General features: G+C 39.3%; 1 protein-coding gene across 4 annotated transcripts in view; it reads right to left on the bottom strand.

The window, feature by feature from the left end:
- The window catches only part of LOC126041974 (BEN domain-containing protein 5), a 980,738-nt gene that overhangs the window by 628,157 nt on the left and 328,743 nt on the right, over positions 1-23,838 (bottom strand). The gene's annotated exons all lie outside the window — the stretch shown is intronic.

The following is a 23,838-nucleotide window of genomic DNA, read 5'->3' as shown; positions in this document are numbered from 1 at the left end:
TGATTTTGCTGTCTTAGAATAAAACTTTCAGAGTTGTTCTGTTTGCTTAGAGACAAAAGGCTTATTTATACACAGATTTTATATCTCTAACAGATACTTGCATTTCCAGAGGACAGCTATGTTTAGAAATTCAACTATGTAAATAAAGTGTCTTAAACAACTCTGGGTCCCTGAATAACACGTTTACAGATAAATCAATGTTTTTGTTGTGTTCCAGCTGGATATCTTTCACCTGAAGTTGTGCAAAGTAGATACTACTTTATTTTGTACATCATCAGCAAAATTCTCAGCTGAATTTTGACTGCTTGATATTTGCTACGAGTGACAAAGAGGAAAAGGCAAAAAGAGTTGCTCTGTTTTCAAGAGGAGGTGGAACATGCAGAATCTGCCTGCAACAATCTACATTTTCCAAGTGTCTCCATATAACGTGTTGTCTTTTGCACCAGCATTAAGGAAGTACAAGTGTGAAACAGGAGAAAGCTACAAATACATGTGCTGCCCCCTTTATCAAAAAGGCAGTGCTCTGATCCCCATGGTTTAAGTCATTTTAGATTAAAATAGGAGATTCTCAGATAACATGAGTTTGTCAGGCTGACAATTTCAGAAGACCTCTGTAGTGACACTGAGACATCCAACACAACTGAAATATATATAGTAACGCACAGGAATTACAGGAATTATATTACCTACAAAGAACAAGGTTATGATCGAAAACAATATGAACTTCAAAATTCGTGGTTAGTCACGATACACCATATGTCCTCCACCACCTAGCCACAACAGGGTGCCCTTTAATTACTCTGCTAATGTGCTCTTTGTGTCTAAGTGCTGGAGGACATATGGTACATTTCACTTGTAACCATGAATTTCAATGTCTTTAATGCTTTCTGTCAAAATTCAAATGTCCTTTTAAATGTATACATGTGTATACATTTGAATTCATATGCTAGTATTGTCACCTATTTGAACCCCTATACCATTCTGTATCTCATGGTGCAATGTATTTATACTTCATTTCAGGAGCAAACTGATAAAAGATTGAAATCTATTATATTCTTATTGCACAGACATATTAAAAACAAACAAAAACACATCACCACCTACTTAACGACCTGGAAGAGGGAGGGACAGGCAGCTAAATCACCAGTTATAGAAAAATTACTTTCAGTTTCAAACGTTATGGCTGAGCTTACACAAAGAAATAGTGAGTGAATCAACTGTACTTCTGCTTTATTCTTTAAGATCGTATCAGAGAGCAGCTTTGCAAGTTATTGCCATGTGCTGCTGTCCATTAATGGACAATATTTTTAATATATTTTTTCATTTCAGGTTAAAAAGGAAGAAGGTTTTGTCAGTCTCTTCAATTTTTCTGCAAGTGACAGTTCAGATAGGAGCCGATGAATGAAAATGCCATTCTGATGTGCCTAATGCATTGTAGGCAGCAATCAGATCTTTGGTATAAACAAGGTGCAACACGGGCCTCAGTCTTCCTGCTGAACATGGTATTCCTCATCTCAAAAGGTGTCAGTGTCTAGACAAAGAGGATGACATCTTTTAAAGTGCCTTTGGAAATTAGACAGCGATTCAATGCACCCCGGACTCAGATGGTGGTGATGTGCCTGATGTATGTACAGTCAAGACAATTAAGTTACATTAATCACATTCTGAGTCAATTACAGTTCCAGAGAGATTTGGGATTTGCCTTATGTAGGAAGAAGGTTCATTTTATGTTCCAGTTACAATAAAGAATTTCTCAAGCACCTCCTGTGTTGTTCAGGGGTTTAAATCAGAGACAGCTACCGCACCAGCCACTGAATCCTACAGTTTCCTCCAGTCCCCTGTATATTTTAATATAAACTGCAGCCCACAAAGACTTCAAATAGTGCTGCTCAGACCGAACAGATCAAGATCAAATAGTGTGCTAGAAAACATAGGCTTAAACTACACCATATCATTTTAAAGGCTAGGAAACACAGATTGTTCAGTTTTACAGTAAATAGTCGTCAGCGAGAAAGCTAGAAGTGTAGCTCTATGGTGGATCAAGTTTACTTTGCCAAGCCCGGTGCTGCCTGCTGCTACTTTTAAATAAGCCTGCATTTTGACGCTTTTCTTTGTACATAATATTCCTCCAGGTGAGGAACTGCGCTTCATATTTGTTTGCAGATCAAACTGGAATTCCAGAAGTTGGTTGTTCTTACTCTGCATAGCATAAATAAGCCCCCAATCTAAGGTATTTTCTGAAAAGGACCAAACCAAAATGATCTCAGAATTAATCATAGAAAGAGAACCATCAAACTCAAGGACCCAACTAGCTTCCTTCTCTATAGATAGCTAATATATTGGCATTTTTACACTACTGTGAATGCTTACAAGGACTACTGTCCTTTTTTGTTGCTTTTTCTCAGCGTATGAGCTCCATCAGAGACAAAGGAGCCAAAGACCTATGGCAGGAAGATATTAGGTTATTGGGGATTATGTGGGCAAATTCCAGACATTCTTACATAAAATGAAAACTCTCCATAGCCATTTATGATTCAGTTTGCTTGAAACTATGCCAACTGAATTATAGCTGTTTGGTACCAATCTGCCGAAATTCACAGGATAAAGCAAAATGTTTACAAGATAATGCAGCTCACTGCACAAGATGGCTAACAGCACATACAACTAAAGATTCACAGCTATTCAGGAAAAGAGGATACAAAGTGCTGTAAACAATTTTCTGTGAAACAGCTTTTAAAACACTGTCCAAAACATAAAACCACTAGAGATTATAAAAAATTGTCAGAAATTGCAAGTTCATACTTTCAGTAACCCTCCAACTGGCCAGTATCTTTCTACAATTGCATTCAAAAAATATTCTGTTTGATTGGACAAGGAGCTCAGTTTTCATATTTGCAACTTCAGAAGCCGGTCCGAGCACAGTACAAGGCCAACCTGCGAGGTCAAATTAATTACAATTGTCTCTTGTTAAGGTTTGTATATTGGAGAACTGCAACTATTCTGAATTCATATACAGCACAATAAAACGTCATTTGAAGTGGAAAAATAGAATAAACTCTTTTGCGGAGGATTAGTTAATCTCAAACGAAGTACAATAGACGACTTTGAATCAAAGTCTCCTTATGGGAGATGAAGGATTATGCTTATTTTAGCAATAGGACAGTGAGTCAGATTTCTTCAGACAAATATAAGCAGCAAAAACAAAACTAAAAGGGAAAATTCAGCCATACTCATTTTTTAATATTATGGTACCTAGAAGTAACAAAAATAAAGTTTTGGCCTAGAAATATGACATTAAGCTTTTTTTAAATGTTTTGCGTAATGACTGCATAGGACAGAACTATATACCACTGACAATCTGTCTAAAAATTATAGAAAGTTTTAAGTTTCACAGACATTCCTGGCATATTCCCATTAACAACTGAGAGTGCTCAAATACAATAAAGTGACCACACATATTAAAGCATGCTCAAACAGTTACACGTACAGATCAATCAAACGAACCATGTTTGTTAAAAGGAGACCTAGAAAATGAAATTATACAGAGTATTTCAGTGTTGGGTTCCTCATTTAAGTCAATTTAATAACAAACACAGTTACATTTGTTTATCTTAACTGTCTCTGTTCAACAAATGTCCTATCAAAAAACACCAGCATTAGCTGGGAGCAAGGTTGTTAGCTTTCTGCCGAGTCACACATTAAATGGATTTGGAGGATTTACTCAAACTTCTGGCAAAGGTCTTCCTCTACCAGAGAAGAAATCCATACTGACTGGACACTTTGGGAAATGCTTCTGTCTTTTACTTTTTTCTCTCCTGTAGGAAACAGCATTTCTCAAGCTACCAACCCCTAAAGGTGCATCATCTCTAAACTCGCATTACATCTAAAAAAAGACTCAAACCAGTGGCATTTGCAATATCAGCAAAGATGCAGATTACATTTCAACTCTGTAAATTGACTGAGATTTATTTTACAGATGTGTTTGTGAAACAGACGCACAAAAATATTTGTACAAGCTTCATATTATCTCATCTTTGGCAAAATGTAGGCTCCATTAAAAGGGACAGAAAGGCACCTTTTCCTTAAACAATATGCTTCTGTGGTTTAGGCTTGACTTTATACCAACAACTACATTGCATCAGCTACTGAACAACGATTAGAAGAAATTAACTGAGCAAAGACCTGAGTGGTCACATCTGTGTAGACAGAAACAAGCAAAATAATATTTAGATAGGAGGATACCTTCAACTATCAGTCTACTCTCAGTGACAGAAGTTTGGATGGCCTATTACAGTGGGGGGGGGGGGGGAATTGTGCCTTTCAGCATTGAAGAGTTAAGTTAGTAATTGCAGCTTCCTTCCCTGCCCCCCCCCCCCCCCCCTTCGTTTTTTTTTTTTGTTTGGTTTGTTTTGTTTTTTTTTTGTTTTTTCGGTTGGGAATTTTTAGATTTTTAGGTGGGTTTTGGGGGGGTGGGATTTTTTCTTTTGTTTTGTTTTCATTAAGTGATAAGCATGAGAAGATTTTTTTTTTTCCCCCCTCTCTTCTGTCCAGAAAAGAGAAGTTCCCTCGTGGCTGATATTCATCTAGTTTCCTCATGAAAGATCTATCAAAGAAAGTTACAATGTGTATTACTTTTAATTTCAGAAGGATTTCAGCAATCCCTAAACCTCCAACGGTATCTTCTTGACAACCTAATCTCTTTGTAGTCGTAGCTAAATTAAACCAAACTGTCATCAATGAAAGCTCTCAAGAGTAACTCAAGGATATTCAGCACACATGTTCTATAAAAGTACAGTAACCAACCTTTAAAAAACACCATTTAAGATAGAAAGCTTAATTAAAGACCACAGTCTTCACAGGACATTTTTATTTAATATTTATTTTTGTCTATTCTCATCTTTAAAATGTCTTCAAAACTGCTTATTTGAAGTTTAACTTCAAAAATTACTTCTTTACTGGCAAAAAACACCAAACGATTGTAAAAAACAAACTGTTGAGTCAAGCATAAAAATAAGCAGAAAATGCCACAAATCATATCTCCATACTATTAGGGTAACACCCAGACACTTATAGCCATACAAGCATTTCCATGAGATTACTTTTCTTAATGTATGCTCTCCTATTTCCACAAGCACATTCGAATACTGAAATACTTGTACATTTTCAAGCCTGGGGCCTATATGTCCCTCTAGATTCCTTGCAGACCTACATAGCAGAAGTGACAGACAACATATTTTACAGTCCACTTCCAGCTGTAAGATGCATCTTTTCCAGAAACTACCTGACCTCAGCCACGCACAAAAAAATAGTTATCTGAGGACTGGGTTATTAGAAAGCAGAATAAACTCTTCTTTTGGAAGTATCATTAAAAGCATAATGATGCATCCCACATCTGTTGCATCTTGCCAGTATCACAGTTCAACAAAAGCATAGCATATTGTCGTGGTTTAACCCCAGCCAGCAACTAAGTACCACGCAGCTGCACGCTCACTTCCCCCATCCAGTGGGATGGGGGAAGAAATCGGGAAAAAAAGTAAAACTCCTGGGCTGAGATAAGAACGGTTTAATAGAACAGAAGAGAAGAAACTAATAATGATAACACTAATAAAATGACAACAGTAGTAATGAAAGGATTGGAACGTACAAATGATGCACAGGGCAATTGCTCACCACCCGCCGACTGACACCCCGCCAGTCCCCGAGCAGCGATTCCCTGCCCCCCCCCCCCCCCCACTTCCCAGTTCCTAAACTAGATGGGACGTCCCATGGTATGGAATACACCGTTGGCCAGTTTGGGTCAGGTGCCTTGGTTGTGTCGTGTGCCAACTTCTTGTGCCCTGGCTGGCCATGAGAAGCTGAAAAATCCTTGACTATAGTCTAAACGATACTGAGCAACAACTGAAAACATCACTGTGTTATCAACATTCTTCGCATGCCGAACTCAAAACATAGCACTGTACCAGCTTCTAGGAAGACCGTTAGCTCTATCCCAGCTGAAACCAGGACAGTATCCACCCCTTATTCTATACCATTGACGTCATGCTCAGTTCCCATACCTTTAGTTACATCCTGATTAATCATCACCACCTTTCCAGTCCTTTGAGACATATGAACAATGATATATATATATATATATATATATATACACACACACAGAGATATCGTTCCTTTAGTTCATGAGTTATGTTCATAAAACATTTGTTGAGTTCAATTAGTTTCCGACTCTGGGCTCCGTCTGTCATACCAGTCTGTCTAGGCAGGAGGAATGGTGCAAAGTCCTCTCAGTCGGTAGAGCAGAATTGGGCTTCAGTGCGGTGTGACGAGCAGCTGACATTTGACGTAGCAGGAGGATGGTGTGCACCGTTGGATTGTTGCATGCTGGAGTCAGTTCTGGTTCCATCACTATTGCGTTTTGCTCAGTTTTATTGCAGTTCTTTCTTGCTTGATCCAAGTGATTCTTACTATAGTACTATGGATATAGCATATAACAATTATAGTAATGATAACATACAGTAGCAGGGTTATATAGCAACTAATATCATACAGTTTAATTCTGGCTATTTTCATCTAAAATCAAATCCCCTTGAGGCACACATCGGACTCCTCCATCTTTTCACATCACTCACCAAGAGCACCCAGGCCCTTGAGCAAAAGCAATCCCACAAATGGGTTTACCTTTGCCTGAGGCAGGAGTAACCCAGACTGTTTTCCCTAGCATATTTTTCATGTGCACTACAGGGACTTTATTCCCTTCTACAGTATGTAAAAATTCTGATTGGGCAGGGCCATTCCGATTGGCAGATCCTCTGGTGTTGACTAACCAGGTGGCTTTTGCTAAATGTGTATCCCAATGTTTGAAAGTTCCACCCCCCATTGCTTTCAATGTAGTCTTTAACAGTCCATTGTATCGCTCGATTTTCCCAGAGGCTGGTGCATGATAGGGGATATGATACACCCACTCGATGCCATGCTCTTTGGCCCAGGTGTCTATGAGGTTGTTTCGGAAATGAGTCCCGTTGTCTGACTCAATTCTTTCTGGGGTGCCATGTCGCCACAAGACCTGCTTCTCAAGGCCCAGGATAGTGTTCCAGGCAGTGGCATGGGGTACAGAATATGTTTCCAGCCATCCGGTGGTTGCTTCCACCATTGTCAGTACATAGCGCTTGCCTTGGCGAGTTTGTGGGAGTGCGATATAGTCAATCTGCCAGGCTTCCCCAAATTTATATTTCAGCCATCGCCCTCCATACAACAGGGGCTTTAACCGCTTGGCTTGCTTAATTGCAGCACATGTTTCACATTCATGGATAACCTGCGCGATAGTGTCTATGGTCAGGTCCACCCCTCGATCTCGAGCCCATCTATATGTTGCATCTCTTCCCTGATGGCCTGAAGTATCATGGGCCCACTGAGCCATAAATAGCTCACCCTTATGTTGCCAGTCCAGGTCCACCTGAGCCACTTCAATCTTGGCAGCCTGATCCACCTGTTCGTTGTTTTGATGTTCCTCAGTGGCCCGACCCTTGGGTACGTGAGCATCTACATGACGTACTTTTACAACCAGATTCTCTAGCCGGGACGCAATATCTTGCCAGAGTGTGGCAGCCCAGATGGGTTTACCTCTGCGCTGCCAGTTGCTCTGCTTCCATTGCTGTAGCCACACCCATAGGGCATTTGCCACCATCCATGAGTCAGTATAGAGATAGAGCACTGGCCACTTTTCTCTTTCAGCAATGTCTAACGCTAGCTGGATGGCTTTCACCTCTGCAAACTGACTCGATTCACTTTCTCCTTCAGCAGTTTCTGCGACTAGTCGTGTAGGACTCCATACAGCAGCCTTCCACCTTCGATGTTTTCCCGCAATGCGACAGGACCCATCAGTGAACAGGGCATATTGCCTCTCATTTTCTGGCAGTTTATTATACAGCAGGGCCTCTTCAGCCCGTGTCACCTCCTCCTCTGGTGACATTCCAAAATCTTTGCCTTCTGGCCAGTCCATGATCACTTCTAAAATTCCTGGGCGACTGGGGTTTCCTATGCGAGCCCGTTGTGTGATCAGTGCGATCCACTTACTCCACATGGCGTCAGTCGTGTGATGTGTAGAGGAGACCCTCCCTTTGAACATCCAGCCCAGCACTGGCAGTCGAGGTGCTAAGAAGAGCTGTGTCTCAGTACCAACCACTTCTGAGGTGGCTCGAACTCCTTCATACGCTGCCAGTATCTCTTTTTCAGTTGGAGTATAGCAATCCTCGGATCCTCGATATCCTCGACTCCAAAACCCCAGGGGTCGGCCTCGGGTTTCCCCAGGTGCTTTCTGCCAGAGGCTCCAGGTAGGGCCATTCACCCCAGCTGCAGTGTAGAGCACATTTTTAACATCTTGTCCTGTCCGGACTGGTCCAAGAGCTACGGCATGAACAATCTCCCGTTTAATTTGTTCAAAGGCTTGTTGTTGTTCAGGGCGCCATTTAAAATCATTCTTCTTCCTGGTCACTTGATAGAGAGGGCTTACAATCAAACTGTAATTTGGAATATGCATTCTCCAAAACCCCACGACACCTAAGAAGGCCTGCGTGTCCTTTTTATTAGTTGGGGGAGACATAGCTGCTATTTTGTTAATCACGTCCATTGGGATCTGACGACATCCATCTTGCCATTTTATTCCCAAAAACTGGATCTCCTGTGCAGATCCCTTGACCTTACTTTCCTTTATGGCGAAACCGGCTTTCAGAAGGATTTGGATTATTTTCTTCCCTTTCTCAAAGACTTCTTCTGCTGTGTTGCCCCATACAATGATGTCATCAATGTATTGCAGGTGTTCCGGAGCTTCACCTTTTTCCAGTACAGTCTGGATTAGTCCATGGCAAATGGTGGGGCTGTGTTTCCACCCCTGGGGCAATCGATTCCAAGTGTACTGGACACCCCTCCAAGTAAAGGCAAATTGTGGACGACACTCTGCTGCCAGAGGGATTGAGAAAAATGCATTAGCAATGTCAATGGTGGCATACCACTTGGCTGCCTTTGACTCTAGCTCGTACTGAAGTTCTAGCATATCTGTGTTATCAGTGTTATCAACATTCTTCACATGCTGAACTCAAAACATAGCACTGTACCAGCTACTAGGAAGACAGTTAGCTCTATCCCAGCTGAAACCAGGACACATATTTTTGTGTTGCTTGTTCCACAAGCCATCTATGAAATATTAAATTAAACAGGTCCTTTTATTCTCACAGCCCTTGGTGGACAACACCAAGGAATCACTAACCCTCTGTGCTCCCTCTGCCTCCAATGGCTCCATTCCTACAGAGCAGTGAAATGTATTTAACTATATAAACTATGCACAAGTACCACGGCTTTCTCGTCGCTGGAACAGAACTGCACAACTCATTGCCGTACAGCTGAGCAAGCAATGAAGTTATTCAATCCTGCTTAACTTAATACCACCTTTGCAAAGGAAGGAAAGAAATAGATTTTTATTACCACAAATTCAAACAGAGGAAAGGAACAGGTATGATGTAAATTTTACTTTGCCTGCATACCTCACTTCACAAGTTTTATACTTGGGAAACACCTCAAACGCTTGATCATGGGAGCAGTATGCAGATCAGGGCAGGACAGACTATCTGACCACAAAATCCACATACTCCACAATCTGCCAACCCATAATTCAGATACTGCCACTTTCATGTAGTTCAAAGTTAAGACAATGTGAAACATGCTGCTGAACCAGGGGAAAAAAGCTCCAAATTCCACAATTAATTGTTTGCCAGCTCTGTGGATTTTCCATTCAATGAAAAAAATAAGGCTATATTAAAATATCAGTAATATTTGCTTTTGTGAAACATATCTATGGCATCTTCCATGCTCTAAGTAGAGAATGAGATATATACACAGTGATAAAGTTTACTACTAAACGTAACGAACTGACTTCCATATTGAGAATCCCTAAAACAACAGATATCAAAGTCTGAAAAACGTCCAAGCTCCAACACTACTATCGTGAGTTTCACTTCTAGTTGTCTAAAGCCAGAACAATAAATCCATTATAGAGCACCTACAGATTTTGAATACTGATTTCACTACAAGAAATGCAGCTTTCTGATTGAAAATCAAATTCCTTGCTACTGGCTATACATGTAGCTTTAAAGTAACAGTTAGAAATCCAAGTTTGGAAACAATTTACCTATATTCTTAATTAAACAGTTGTTAATAAGATGATGCAGTCCCAGGACCACCTTGGATATAACATTATCCAAAACAAACTGGGGATGAATACTATTGGTAGCAACATTAGATACCACCACTTTATGCATCGACATTATTCTTCAGGTTTTGGTGCTGTGTTTTGTTGTTTGCTTTTGGGGGTATTTTGGGTTTTGGTTGGTGGGGGTTTTGGGGGGTTTTGTTTTTTCAATTAGCATATGAGAAAAAGACAAAGAAAACCTCTCAGACATTTTGTTACGAGGCATCAAAACTAACTTGCAAGCTGTTTTGCTTTGAGCTTGCAGCAACAGATACCTTTTTCAGAGACATGGACACACTTCTCACCATTACGCGAACTGAACTTTAGTAATCTAACACAACACAATATGTTTGTTAAGATGAGAGAACAAAACAAGGAGAGTAAATTATTTTCCCATTTGTAGGAAAACAATTAAAAAATGGGAGGCAGAAATATGCACAATCCATCCATCGCGGGCTGTTCTGCAACACCTGCCACAACTCAAGTGTTGGGTGGATGCAGCACCCTGAACTTCCAACTTTACTCAGCTATGTAAGTGACAGCTATTTAATGAAACAGCATTTTAAGAGCATGAAGAGAAAATTCTGTATTGGGTGTTATTAGTGCATTTTGTCTTCCATGTGACTGATAGAAAGCAATAACTGTTAAATGGTATCAATCAAATATAATGATTTGTTACTGATACTGTCACCTGTATTTAAGCGTTAGTTGCTCTCCCTATGCTCTGCTATTCACAGTTGGGGAACATATAGCCAATGTCTGTCAACCTGAGGTTATCTCTGAACTGTTGTCACCTAAAGTCATATTAGACATTGTAGCACGTAAAATACCTTTTTCTCACTCATCAACGCTTTGTATTAGAGTGTCACAGCTAGACAGGATATTGTACAAAGGATCCTGACTACCCAAATTGGTTGGGGAGATGTCAAGATCATTTTGTAGCAATGAAATGAACATGTTTATTTACAGATGAAATAACTGAACATATATTTATCATAGTTTTGATTCAGTCCTCATCCTTTCTTCAGGAACAAACAAAAGCTTTTATCTTGGACAGCAATGCAGATACTAAAACCAAGAGCAAAAGAACATTATAGTAAAAAAGCCTGTCTCAAAATTCCATCCAGACTTTATATAACAAATTTCTTGAAAAGGCAAAAAGAATACTGTCATATTTGTTTCGATGTTAGGAGCCCCACAGCACAACTTTTATTTTAAATAAGAAGAAATACTGTAAAATTTAAATAATTAAGAAAAATCTTCAAGCCTCAGTAATTGGAAGGGTCCCAAAATCCCTTTGTGTTTCATGCTGAGATACACAGAGAGTTGTTCATATTTAATTGAAAATGTATTAACATTACAATTTCAAAGGATCAAAAATAAAGGGAGTTTCCTGAAAATTTAAACCAGGCTTTCAGTGTTTCCTGTTGTGCAGAAGAAAGATCTATTTTTAACGGAATAAACTGTAGAAAAGGACCTAAAGAGGGCAATTTCCTCATTCTTCAGAGAAGCTGGTGGGAAGTAAAATCATGTATAATTAGTTTTGGTGGGTTTTCTTTTCAAATATATTTAAAACTTTGTGAAGGTTAATGCTCCCACACAGCTGCATTCAAACACAAACTTTATCTGAATGGTGTTTTCACTAATTTTAGATCCTACTAATTTGAATTTACAAATACGAAAGACTACTCCTTTGAAATCCTTAAAAAGGTTTATACTTTCTTTTTCATGTTTTATAACTCTTGCTTACTGTAAGATTGCAAATTCTTTTAATGTTAATTATTTTTTTCTTCTTGATAGATCATGGATCTCCATATAGCCTTAAGAGAAGCCCTTGATTATATGTATAAAAACATATATATGCAAACTAAAATGTAAAAAAAACCCAAATGAACTCAAGATCCTATTTCTGAAAATGAATCTTCCCAGGTGGATACCTGCAACTAAGGAGAATCCGAGCACATCCAATTTAAAAGAACTGTTGGGAAGAATTGCAAACACCCCAATATTTTATTAATTTATTTTTTTTAAAGGTGGTTTCTTACATCATGTGATGCCTGTTAAAAAGTGTAACTTCGTAATGACTAGTTACTCGTTGGTCATACCATTTTATTAAAAGCTGCGATCAATGAGACAATTGTAATTGGGAAACATCATGCTTACCAAGCTATACTTCTACTTTGGTCTCCAATTATCTGAAACTTTAAAAGGTCTGATGCATAAGCCAGTCGGCACACCTTAGATCAATACTGGTAGAGTGAGCAATTGACACTTCTTAGCACCATAACTTAAATGATTACATCTATCATTTTTCCTTTATAATGTAAACAAAGTTATGGCAACAGAACACTGCCACAGGATCAATGTCTCTTGTTTAGAAAATAAATTCTTCAACACTCATGCAGCAGCAGGAGATTATTATTGTACAACAACAGTCTATGCCATTTTCTTAATTACAGCAACAACCGTTAGTGCTGCTGTTATGACGAAGATTTGCTGAGTTTCTTTTACAACACGCTTCCTTCCATAGCATACTTTTCTTGCTTTGGAAGGGACAGGTGCTGTTGCTTTATGAGACCATAAAAAGACCAGAGAAACAGGTAAGGAAGTCTAACCAGGATGCAAAGAGCAGGCAGAAGCTGATCCACGCTGCTTTAAACCCCACGTTGGAGCTGGTCAGCAAACAGCAAGGGTGAGGTCAAACCAATTTGTTGAATAGAGGCATCCACACCTTCTTAACGGAAGAATTCTTCACTTCAGTGACTCTTCACACATCTGACATGCACACAAGCAGCAGGATGCCACAAGAGCTGCTGTCTGTGATCCCCTCTACAACCTACACGTGAACCCCTATCCATGTATTCATGTTCCTTTTAAAGCTGTGCCAGCATACTTGGCTAAGCACCTAAGGAAAGAACATGGTGCACCTTGAATGTATGGCAACAACTAAAGTACACGTTCTCACACCTGTACTACCCATGCATAAATATTTCTCCAATGCATTCCCACAGTTTTTACCCATGTGTCCAGCCCTACTAACTACTGATTTTCCCACTCATTCCTTATTCAGAAGTCACCCCTGCAAGTGGAGATATGGCTGGTCAGCATTTCACCTTTTGCTAACATATAGGTAGTCCTGATTTTCTCCACTGCTTGCTGTGAGCAAACTACAAACACAGTGATGCCACTAGTGCCCAACATAATTTCAGCATCCCGTGCTACATGTGCTGATTTTTATTTTGGGCATATATTTATGCCCTGAAACTGTAGATAATCAGTGATGTTGACTGCTCACAAACTTCCATCAACATAGCAATGATAACTTACTTGTTAATATCTTAATATCAATAGCTCTGGGAAACACCAGATCCTAGTTACTTCCTAGTGACTGACATGTTCTCCATCATCTAAAGCCAGTGCTAATTCTAATTCTTCATGTTAAGCAGAAGTCAGGGTCCTTTTCCAGGTAGACACTCTGGAACCACTATAGATCACCTTGAGTTTACATGACGATGTTCTCCCTTCGCTGTGTAGCTCCTCATTTGTAGCTCCTTGTACAGAGAGTTTTAACAGGGACCCCAGACTTCAGCCATTCCCAGGAAAAGCCATCTTACTGTATTGACTCAGGCTGTGTAAGGTCTAGCCTCCCAGGCATCCCCTGCAGTGCCATACAGCTTCTACTTCTTCTATCTCTAAACAAGGGGACATTTTATTGCTGCTCACTGAGCCCGAGAGGTGGATAACGCAGCTATTGGCTTCAGTGGGATAACTGTACAGTAAGCTACTATTGGCATTGCAATCTCTCCGATCCAAAGAGAAAATCTTGAGACTTCATACTTCAAATCAGTGTTTTGCAAACAGAAGGAATAACAGGCTTTTTATTTAGATGCATTTCATATCTGCCAACTGCATGTTACCTTCCTAACACCTCTTTCCTAAAAGCATCATCAACTTGTAAAAGTTGAACACTGGAAAAGGAAGAAATCAGTTTAGCTTCCTTATATCCATCCATTGTGCTACTGTCTTTATTTGCAAGATTCTACAAGTAAAGATGCCATTAGGGTTTATTTACATGACAGCCACAGCATGATCTGCTAGCAAAGCAGCCTATCCTAGGCACTCTTCTTCTGTAGCCAAACTAATAACTAGTTCCTGAATTAACCATGGTAAAAGGATACAAGACCACAGTTACCACTGGTAGTTTAATGTAAAGCTCTCTAGAAAGCACATCCACCTTGCTACACCATGCATGGTAAAATATTCCCCCAGCCCTGATGAAATTAGGATTTTAACCTTGACAGTGGGCCAAAATGAAAGACAGAAATAGAGAAAACCTCACAAATACTTCTGCAGTGTTTCCCATGTTCCATTCAAACAATAGCATGGAAGACACTATTGAGAAGAACAAATGAAAACTAAAGCTCCCAAATCCTAAGGCAGATACCAACAACAGTTTGGTGCAAGAAAGAAAAGCAAGCAAACTACTTTTTCGAACCGGTAACCTGTAGATGAAAACCGCCAGAAGGGTGTTATCCCAGCAGGTTATACATTATACATGGCCTTTGCCTTATCTAGTTAAATACTATTAGTTAAAAACTATTGCCACTGTAGCTATTTTAAAAGTATTAAAATCATTCATCCTTCTCCTTCATATTTCTATATATAAATGTATTCTTCATGTAATCTACAACAGAAAATTAAAGAATCCAGGAGATGGCCATTTATCTTGTTTTTCATTTACAAACACCAGACAAATCATATAGATTTGCAATTCACAAATCTCTGGCTTTTTTTACATGTGAAAATTCACAGGGACATTTGAGAATAATGTCCAAATACCTCCACATTTCTCTATGGGTTAATAAGTAGTTTAACATGGTAACAATACAATGCTGGCTTGCCAAACATATAATTTAAACAAAATCTCCAAGAACATATTAAAGTAAACATTTATCTCCCTAATCAATAAAATTGGAGTCATAAGTTCTTTGCGCTTTATGTGAAATAACTGGTAGTTTCTATTCAGACAGATTATGCCAATTTGGATGTTATGCCCCAGAAAAAGGGGTCATGTTACATTTTACCAATTAGATTACTGGAGTAAGAGAAAATATTTTGATCACATCTCATCTGCAAGTATATCAGATCTCATCTTGAAAAAAGCAACAAGTCAAAACTTCAGCAGAATCATATTACACTACCCCCAGATATTAGAAAGGCAGGTCCCATTACAAATTTCTGCTATCACATAACAAGGCAGTAGGCTTTGGGACAAAGTTGCCTCTCTCAAAATACCTACTGTTATCTTTGGCACTTCAAAATGAGGCTATATAACAGGAGATTGGGCCCTTGGGAACAAGCATGCAATTTCCAGAATTCAGCTAAGACCTCCTGCTTTCTTGGTAATGGAGCAGACTGAGCAGGGATGAACTTGGGAGAAGATTCTTAAAGAGGGTGACATAGCGGAGAGAGATGAACCTTTTGACTCTTTCCCAAGTTGAGTAAGATGTCTCTCTTACTAAGATCTCAGTAACTTAGTTATTGCTTACAAGCACGAGCTTGTGGAGGTGACTAATGATGAGTATGACATCTGATGTGATTGTGGCCATGCTGCCCTGCTCTCAACTACAATACAGTCAGAAAAGATTTGCACTGTAAGCCTTTTCTAATACTTCATAACGAAAAGAAATTCCATGCTGAAGAAAGGAATCAAAAGCTCAGCCTTAACCTTAAGTTAGTTAAGTCATCAGAAGCAGCTGACAGACTGGCTCACTGGATTACACACACACACACACTCATATGACAAAAAAAAGATTTGGCAACAGTTATAGATGTCCTAAAGCAAGACTTTCAGTTTATAATGACTCAGGTAGTAGCTGTGTTCTCAGAAATTAAGTATAGTGTAAGTGATACGGCTATTTCGCCAAAGTAGGGTATACACTGAGATGAAACATCCAAGGGAACGATCCTATTATGGCCTGGCAGCTGGGTAATTGCAAGAAAAGAAACAAGTGGTTTATACATCTGAGTCATCATCTGCTGAACTAAATTATTTGAATGTGAAGGCTCTGAGAGCTTTCATTAATGAACACGTGGGAGAAACATTCCTAATGTTAGTCCATAAAGACAGGTAAGGCAAAAATTGGCTGTAGAAAAAACAAGTTATAGGTAATAACATTAAATAACCAGAAATAATATTTTGGCATTAAATACAGAGCTGAAGTGGAAAAGAACAGTTTCGAAGACAGTAAGAAATTTGATTCAGGCAGTGCATTTACCCCTGTCCAGTTCATCTTTATGAGTATGTTGAAAGAATAAAGGGTTGCAACTAAGTAATACCATGACTGAGATACTTTAGTGGACACTTTTACCCATCAGGCAGAAGAAAAAACCTTTGTCAGTTGTTCCATTAAAGCTAGATAATTAAAGTCCAGGCTGTTTTGTAGTCAATCCAGTCTGGTCTCACTGGTATCTGAAGTTTGTATTGGATGCCAAAGGTTTGGAATGCCCCAAATCATTCATTTGGGGCAGCTATTAAAGAAGTGCAAGCACAGGCCAGATGCTTGCTGTTTGGCATTTATTTAAGTGCTTTGCTAAATTGAGCCTGCATAACAAAAGACACGGTCACTTTTCAATCCAGCTCCGCACAGTAAAACACACAAACGCATTTAAATCTCAATTTAAATGCATGCTTATAAAGTTAACTATATTCCCACAAGTTTTACTGAACAGGGACTTCAGGGAAAGATTCTGAAAAGTCCAATTTACTCATAGTTGCAGCTATAAAATTAGGAGATGTCAAAAGTTATCTCACTCTCTCAACTCTTCCTGTAGCAGGTTATTGACTTTCACCTTTCTTAGTGACAGCAGAGCAGTTGGCATGGGTGCCAAAGTTGGACCAGCACCAAAGACAAGCAGTTAAAAAGCAATATATATTTGTCACCAGACACCAACAAGGTTCACCACTACCACACTTAACAATTAAAACTATACATTTCTTGTGTATAGTCAACTGTCATTTTGAAGCAGATGAAACAAAGAAACATTGCTCTTTAGGGCATGGCCTTCTAGAAATAACATATCATCATTCAAGTGCTGCAGGCAAACTTTTGGGGATACCATTATCCTGTTGGTAGGCCTCACAGTTATACTTTATTATAGGGTCTAGACGTGCTGTGATCTCACCCCCCTCCCCAACTGGTTTGAGCCCATTACAGGCCTGCCACAAGGAAATAACATGTGGGAAATAGGTCAACAACAACAGGAAGTGAACGGCATAGCATAAGCCAAAACATTAAAAAAAAAAAGAGTACAGAAGGAGGAGGTGGTGAAAGATGCCTCCCCACAGTTGACAGACTTGCTCATGATCAGGGTTTCTCCCAGCTGACCTACTTCACCTTGAGGCAGTCAACATTTCTGGGCTGTGTCATTCATTTCTCATTTAGAGACATGCTATTCTTCAATAAAAAACAAATATCCAGGCTCTATACATTCATGTCTCAGCTTCATCATTCAAATTCCAACTTGTCTTCACTTTGTGATAAATAACATATCACTGTGCATTCACAGACTAGTTACTGGTAGCTATGAATTTTAGCAGCTTACCTTGCTGTCTTTTAAGGCATTTTGTCTGTTATGGAAGACAAGTACCAGGGGGTGAAGATGATGTGTTGAAATTGGGTGCATGTGCATCACTGGGGTCAACATTTTATCATAACGAGTTCATATTATTTCATCTCTAGCAGTGTCTGTGAAGGTATCCTTACAGCTAGATGATACACCACACTTAATTTTTCATCTTATTTTTAACAATTCCACTTATCTAGCCCTTTTATACTCAGCCTATTCCATACTGTAGCTGGATCCTCTGAACACACACATTTCAGCCTTAGAGCAAAGATGTAGTAATCCTACTATGCTTGAGCATGTTTTGAGACAAGTGACATTGGGCCAGCAGTTTTAATTGCCTTGAGTTGTTGAGAATCAGATACAGCCAAACACTGTCACAGTGTAAATGAAAGTGTAATGGGTATCCCAGATAAACAGAAGCACAAACAACTCAGCTGCAAACGAGCAAAATCTGTTCACAAGGCAGTCTTACAAAATAATTGAGCATTTTGGTGCATTATATTTTCGCTTGGACTACTAGCAATCAGGTGCATCACCCATTATCAGGAATTACAAACCTGATTTCTCACGTACTGTGGTGAAAATGTGCCCTGAAAACAAAAGGCTATCTAAACTACATTCCACCTCTCTTTCTCAGATTGCTCCAGCTTGTTCCTGAGCTCCCTCCCTGTGTTTCACCCCTGCCAGCAATCCTTAGCTCTGACAAGAGTTTTACATTCGTTAATAACAATACTACTTACCCATAATGCTAACCACAGTGATGAATTCTAGGCTCCGCATGACCATTCCTGTATTGCTGCTGCTGTAGTGTTCCATAATTGGCCTGTCTGCAGGGGGGACCATGGCTTCCCTCTCAAATGATTTCCTTATAATGTCTCAGCTCTTGCTAATCGCTCCTGACAAATAACTTCCAGCACTCCAAGGTTCTTGTTTCCCATTCTTAGCAGGAATTGGAAAATATACATTTCTGCCTGTTAACATACTAACAAACATTTCAAGCACGGGTCACTGATTAAAACACAGGTCTCTCTCTCGGGCAGCTTCTGTTCCTGCCACCGTGCCCCTTGCTGGCAGCCCCCTCAAACATCTCCTGTAACCATACTATTCTGAAACAGCTGTGGCTCCCAGCTACCCTCTACACTAAACACTAATCTAAGCCCAAGGAGATGATTAATCTCAAAGTTAACCCTTTTCTTGATTCAATCCTATATACATTTAAACTTCAAAAAGATATAGTAGCTCTCTAGCAAGTTTAAACACCTGTAATTGCCAGGACAACACTGCCTTGCATGGCAGCAGCGAGTTTGGCCTGTGATTCAGGAAGGCATAGATCCATATTCTCATATTAAGGAATTTCACTGTGAAGACGACTGTTCATTTATTACAAAATTATCTTTATAGTCTAATAATTTAATATCTCCCTACTGGCAACAGATGCGAATATTCAAATCATTCTTAGAACAAATATTTTTAAATTATTTTTTTTTAATATAGCTTGTTATTTATATGGCTTCTATCACCGTAGCATTAGACTATTTAGTCCCTGAAGAACTAATTCGAAAACATCTTTCTGGCACAGCACGCTATGCTTTATGGATTGGCAGTTTAGGAAAACACTGAAGATTAACCAAGAAATGAGTACCAACCAGACCTGGCAGTCATACCTGCCATCTGAGTTCGAGTTCAGAATCTGTTATTTAGAAACCTTAAAACAAACAAACAAACAAACAAAAACCCACCCACACCCCACCCTCCTTCAGTGGGCTCTATGTCCAACCTCACAGCTTGCTTTCACAAACTGAGTAGGCCACTGGGTGCCCAAGCTTCTGATATGGGTAGGCTGTCTAAGGCTTTACCACGGCACATGAGTACTATGCACTATCGCGTGCTTGGATGTGCACGTGTCATCTGCTTAAAAAGGAGACATTCCCCCCCCACCAAGATGTGTGTCCATCCAAGAAGGAGCCCCATCACACAATCTGAGTCATATGCAATCTTGACAAATGGGGCATTCATATATAATATGAGAGGAGATGCTGACATTTCAGTCCCAAGAGATGACTTGCAGCCACTTGAGGAATCTCCAAGCAACCTCAAGGAAAGCGAGTAGCAGAGAGCAAGAGAGCCAGATCCATTTAATGACAGAGAAGGTGGGCAACCCTGATTTAAGCCACATTTAATAAAAATGTATTACAGTAAAGACCTCATAAGTTGAGAAAATGAATAGAACATAGCTGCAATTCATTACTTATTTATCATTTTTATCAGTTCTCTCATTTTAAATGTATAAGTTATTATACAGTTTGAACAAAACTGCTTAATAAAGCCGTACATCAAGTGCAGTGCCTAAGATGGCCACCTGTTCAGTTAAAATTCTAGAATCAATATATTAAATAATTATTGCCCTGTAGAGGTATATACATACTTTTTCCAGCTTTGATACTTTGAATTAAATGATCTTCAACTACTACTTGTAACTACAGGATACGATCAAAAGGTGGCAGCAGAATTGTCAAGTATTCCTCCCTACACACACTTTATTTGCTTCGTTTTAAAAGCAGACACAATTTTCTTGACATCCCTAATAAAGGGACAATTCTCAAGCCTCATTACAAACTTAGATTTTTAATCACTTTCTGTTAAAAGTTTCCTGCATGTAGGAACACGTTCGTATATATGCTGCACTATATTGCTGAGTATGCAACATAAGAAAGGTTCTTTAACTTGATTGTGTTTATACTTTCAGTTTTTCTGGGATCAGCTCACTACGCAGCCACTACAACTAGCTAATTTAAACAACTATTTCAACTGAACTGACAGAATATCTTACAGCAATTTCGTGTTGTACCATGACATGTGTACAAGCATTAGCATCACAGCCAGAGTGTTACAGATGAAACTTGAAAAGGAGCACAGGAATAAATCACTAATTTTCAGGATGTTCTTGGTTTTGACTACAAATACATAATTCCAGGAGGATGCTTGTGTTCTAGTCAACAAAAAGCATTTGAAGAGAAACATATAACACACAAATGCATGAATCAACGAAAGATTACACGAGGTGCTTTGTCTGCTGCTGTCATTCTCTGCTTGTGACCAATAATAGAAGCTGGCAAAACTCCAGCAGCTGTGTTTAAGTGTCTGCAATTTTGCACAGATGCCCAATAATACTCTGGACAGCATGTGTACCATACATAGCACATGTGAAACCATGGACAAGCACAATGGATAGAAAAATACAGGGCACGTCCAAATAGCAGCAAGTTTGCAAAATTAAATACTTGGGTGTTTAAATCTTAACCTATCCCCTTTTCTGCATATGCAAAAAAATGAAATCTTCATTGCATAGTGGAAACTTCATTGCTTATTTTCTCCATGGGATTCGAGCACCATTGAGAAAACAGAAGGCAGGACACAGTATTTGATGAGCAACTCTTCTATACTTTGCTTTCTCCTTATCACTTAATACATGGCGTCCTGACTTACTGCACATTGCACAGAAGGGACAATCAGCAAATTTGTGCATGGCTTCATCAGTGGCAGTCATTTTTGTAATACCCCCATACCTCCCCAGCATTACCTTCAGTTAGGCTTCACTGCATCCTGTGAGGCAAAGCAGCGGTAAAACAGAGTGGTGACTCTTCCTGACTAGAGAAGTGCAACGTCCCCACCTGGTTACTGGGCATATCCACCTAGGGCTACGTGGGCAAAACTGGATGTTCTCTGAATCCACAAGGTCCAGAGCAGGTGGAACCATTGTTCCCAGTTAGTCCTTTGGCAGGCCTAGCAAGGGTGGTGAAGGTCACTCCCTGATCTGAATGCAGCGGTGGCAAACATTGCTCCAGGGGTAGCGAAGGAGAGATGCAAGATAGGAGCACTGTCTGGGACATGTAGAGAATGTAAAACCACCAGTTTTTCAAAATAAGTAAGTAGATCGAACCTAAGCCACTTTCTGTCAAGATGACAAAACACAAATCTTTATGCATTCTGTGGTGAATTTTAAGGCCTTACACCAAAGAACTAAAGCACTAGGACACTGAGATCGCTTACATTTGTTAATGTAGCTCAAACAGAAAGCCTTATTTTAAGGGAAAAATAATAGCATTGAGGTTGATGTTTTCCATAGTTAAAAGCAGTAACATTACTGTAAAAGATATAAAATGTAATACATTGCATAACTCCACTTTCAGTTAATTATGTTGCAATTTGATGCATCATTCTGGGTTTGCCCTTCCCCCCTCTTACCGAGCCTTCAGCCAACACTGAAAATGCTTCTGCAAAGTAAATTGAGACCAACGTTGGAAGCTGTATCACACTTAGGACTGAAGCCCTTTATGACGAAACGATACACCTCATGAAAAAACGTGATGTCACCCTGATGCTGCTGGAACAGAGCTCCTTAAGTTGCTGGACAATGACATACTCATCCCTTCAATTTAGGAACAGTTTTGTAACTCATTTATGATCTTACAAGTCTCAGGTAGGAAAAAGAAAAAGATAATTGCAAACTACAGTGTAACAAACTACTAAACTAATGACGAAGAAAACTTTTACACTAATATTTGGTGTTTTAAAACTGAAGTACAAAAGTAGTTAAAATTATAATGCGGCTTATACGTTGCACTCTTTTGCTAATAATTTGGGGGTTATAACCTGTCACAGCAAAGCACCTGAGTTCCTGGTAATCACTGGCATAAATGTTACCATCTAGAAACAAAACACTTGCATACTGCACAAATCCCCATCACCTGGGGCTTTTACTACTGGCAGCCATCCGCATTCATCATTATCCCACTGCTACTGTGATCCTTTGCACACAGTTATCTCCATAGGACCTACTGTAATTGAGATGAAGAACACTCAATAGCATCAGAACAGAAAAAGATCATTTGGTCCGAAGTACTCACTGTCCAAATACTTAGCTCAACATACAGACTGAAAGGAAACTCCTTTTTGAACTGAAGCTCAAGTTGCTGTAGGAACACAATACATGTAAAACAAAATAACAAAACCCTTGACACAGTGAAGTCAGTTAACAGCGTAGACGGGGTTCCTCTCACAGACCGCTGACTTTGAGGTAGAAGACACTGTCTTTAAAACACTTCTATTAAAATAATTCAGTAAACCAGCTTCAGCCCTCCTTACCCACAGGGTACGTAATTCCACTGAAATTAAGAGAATTATTTTGCATTATTATTTTGTGTGAGTGCCAAGGGCAGTAGAATTTAGCTTGGTACATCACTTACAATGTCTTTAAATCACCATACAATAGAAATAGCTCCCTGCAAATCATTCATTCAATAGTTAAGTTCCATATATTACTGTACATTTTGTGCCTTTATCTATATGCAGTGTCTGTAGAATAAGAAAAACTAGGAAAGTATTGTGGAGGGCCTGGTAGGGATTTGAAAGAAAATAAGATATTCAGATTACCTCACCCTATTTTAATAGGCATAATTAGAATGTATAGATCAGGGAGAAGTCCACTCAAGCAGGAAATTCATAAGAGCCAGAACTGAAGTGACAATCCTAAACCGGTTATTTCAGCATCCGCAGTGAAGGATGATGGGACAGACACAAATCTGATTCACAGCAAGAAGCAGGATCTAGTTGTACAGCAGCAGATAAGAGTGGGGCTAAGGGATAGCAAGCTTTCGTAGAGTTGTGGTGACTAAGAAAAAAATACGTACCGGAAACTGGACAGATAATATATAGCTGGCGATATGAACCAGAACAGTATATCAGTATTTCTACTGGTAAACTCAAATATTATACAGCCTGCACGTCTGCATTACAGCCTGAAAAGGATTTATTGGTGTTTATGTTAATTGAATATTTAAAATCCAATATATTCTAAAATTATTATATATTTTAAATAATAAGCCACTCCTCTCATTCTTTGTTTATGCTGTAATACAGCAGAGATGATAAAATATTTTCAGTTATTTGATGCATCCACCAACCATAGTCTC

Source organism: Accipiter gentilis, chromosome 8 (assembly GCF_929443795.1).
Source record: "Accipiter gentilis chromosome 8, bAccGen1.1, whole genome shotgun sequence".
Lineage (NCBI taxonomy): Eukaryota > Metazoa > Chordata > Aves > Accipitriformes > Accipitridae > Astur > Astur gentilis.
This window is presented reverse-complemented; position numbering and strand designations above follow the sequence as displayed.